We start from the raw sequence: 992 nt of genomic DNA, 5'->3' as shown, positions 1-992 counted from the left end.
GAGGTGGGAGTATCTCTTGAACCCAGGAGTTCGAGGCTACAGTGAGCTGTGATCATGCCACTGCACTCCAACCTGGGAGACAGAGCAAGACCCTGAAAAAAAAAAAAAAAGAGAGAGAGAGAGAGAGAGAGAGAGGTAGATAAGAGTGAGGCCTCTGGGGAAATGAGAAAAAGTAGATTCCAGAACACAAATGCAAAGAGGAACATCTCTTCTCTGATAGAATAATAATGAGATGTAATTGTGGGGTTTTCCTCCACACATCTTTTCTTACACCCTTTCCCTACTGGATTTCAAAAGTTAAGGTTACAAAAATGCACAGACTTTGAAGAAATTTAGGACAAAGACTAATTTAAGAGCAAGAGTTTCAGTATCAGAATACATTGTTTTAATGTCTCTAATTGTTATATACATTGAGTCAGCTAGGAGAGCAAGAAACAGGGGATTTTATACTCTGCATCAACCTGAGCCAGAAGTCCTGCGATTTACAGAGATTCCAAATAGATTTCTGGCATTTGAGAATACAAGAAGCCTGAATCCATATTACTAAGGAAAGCCAAAAAAGGTAGCAAGACCAGAGTTCCCCACATCCAGAATGTCATAAGAAAACAGTCAAAATCATTTTGTGGAGCTCATGCTTTGAATTTCTACATCTTTTCCAAGAACTTCAATAATAAAATTAAAAGACATCTCTGGGTTCATTAACAAAATAATCATCTCTGGGCATCAAAATGAAAGACCAGCTGGGCACAATGGCTCATGCCTGTAATCTCAGCACTTTGGGAGGTCGAGGCGGGCAGATCACCTGAAGTCAGGAGTTCGAAACCAGACTGACCAACATGGGGAAACCCCATCTCTACAAAAATTCAAAAATTAGCCGGGCGTGGTGGTACACACCTATAATCCCAGCTACTCGGGAGGCTGAGGCAGGAGAATCGCTTGAACCCAGGAGGCAGAGGTTGCAGTGAACCGAGATTGCGTCACTGCACTCCAGC

This window comes from Mandrillus leucophaeus, unplaced genomic scaffold (genome assembly GCF_000951045.1).
Source record: "Mandrillus leucophaeus isolate KB7577 unplaced genomic scaffold, Mleu.le_1.0 Scaffold484, whole genome shotgun sequence".
Classification (NCBI taxonomy): domain Eukaryota; kingdom Metazoa; phylum Chordata; class Mammalia; order Primates; family Cercopithecidae; genus Mandrillus; species Mandrillus leucophaeus.
Note: the sequence above shows the minus strand (reverse complement) of the source record.